The following is a 2263-nucleotide window of genomic DNA, read 5'->3' as shown; positions in this document are numbered from 1 at the left end:
TACACCTTGAATGGCTGTAGCTGAAACACCATGACTAATACACCATAAAAAAGACGTGAATGGCTATAACTGGCACACAATGACTGACATACCATAATAAAGACGTGAATAGCTATAGCTGACGCACCCTGTCTGATACACAGTGATAGACGTGAATGGCTATAATTGTCATATGATGACTGACACACCGCGATAACGACGTGAATGGCTATAACTGACATATGATGACTGACACACCGCGATAACGACGTGAATGGCTATAACTGTCATATGATGACTGACACACCACGATAACGACGTGAATGGCTATAACTGTCATATGATGACTGACACACCACGATAACGACGTGAATGGCTATAACTGTCATATGATGACTGACACACCACGATAACGACGTGAATGGCTATAACTGACACACCATGACTGACACACCACGATAACGACGTGAATGGCTATAACTGACACACCATGACTGACACACCACGATAACGACGTGAATGGCATAACTGTCATATGATGACTGACACACCACGATAACGACGTGAATGGCTATAACTGTCATATGATGACTGACACACCACGATAACGACGTGAATGGCTATAACTGACACACCATGACTGACACACCACGATAACGACGTGAATGGCTATAACTGACATATGATGACTGACACACAACCATAACGACGTGAATGGCTATAACTGACATATGATGTCTGACTCACCACGATAACGACGTGAATGGCTATAACTGTCATATGATGACTGACACACCACGATAACGACGTGAATGGCTATAACTGACATACCATGACTGACACAACACGATAACTACTTGAATGGCTGTAACTGACAAATGCTGACTGCACACCTCGATAAAGACGTGAATGGCTATAACTGACACACCATGACAGACAGATCACGATAACGACGAAAATGGCTAAAGCTGGCGCACCATGTCTGATACACCGTGATTAGACGTGAATGGCTATAACTGACACGCCATGACTGATTCATCATGATATAGACACGAATTACTATAACTGTCACACAATGACTGATTCACCATGATATGGTCATGAGTTACTATAACTGACACATCATAACTCATTCACCATTATATAGACATGTATAACTGACACATTATGACTGATTCACAATGATATCGTCATGAAAGACTTTAACTGTCACACAATGACTGATTCACAATGTGAGACATGAATGGCTATAGCTGTCATATGATGACTGACACACCACGAGAACGACGTGAATGGCTTTAACTTACACACCATGACTTACACACCATGACAGACACATCACGATAACGACGTAAATGGCTATAGCTGACGCACCATGTCTGATACACCGTGATTTAGACGTGAATGGCTATATCTGACATATGATGACTGACACACCGAGATAACGACGTGAATAGCTATAACTGACACACCATGACTGACAAACCACGATAACGACGTGAATGGCTATAACTGACACACCATGACTGACACACCACGATAACGACGTGAATTGCTATAACTGTCATATGATGACTGACACACCACGATAACGACGTGAATGGCTTTAACTGACACACCATGACAGACACATCACGATAACGACGTAAATGGCTATAGCTGACGCACCATGTCTGATACACCGTGATTAAGACGTGAATGGCTATAACTGACATATGATGACTGACACACCGAGATAACGACGTGAATGGCTATAACTGACATATGATAACTGACACACCACGATAACGACGTGAATGGCTATAACTGTCATATGATGACTGACACACCACGATAACGACGTGAATGGCTATAACTGACACACCATGACAGAAACATCACGATAACGACGTAAATGGCTATAGCTGACGCACCATGTCTGATACACCGTGATTTAGACGTGAATGGCTATAACTGACATATGATGAATGACACACCGAGATAACGACGTGAATGGCTATAACTGACATATGATAACTGACACACCACGATAACGACGTGAATAGCTATAACTGACACACAATGACTGACAAACCCCGATAACGACGTGAATAGCTATAACTGACACACCATGACCGACACACCACGATAACGACGTGAATGGCTATAACTCTCATATGATGACTGACACACCACGATAACGACGTGAATGGCTATAGCTGACGCACTATGTCTGATACACCGTGATTTAGACGTGAATGGCTATAACTGACAAACCATGACTAATTCATCATGATATAGACAC

Source organism: Mya arenaria, chromosome 15 (assembly GCF_026914265.1).
Source record: "Mya arenaria isolate MELC-2E11 chromosome 15, ASM2691426v1".
In the NCBI taxonomy this organism is placed as follows: Eukaryota; Metazoa; Mollusca; class Bivalvia; order Myida; family Myidae; genus Mya; species Mya arenaria.
The sequence above is the reverse complement of the archived record's forward strand: the minus strand, read 5'-3'. Positions refer to the sequence as shown.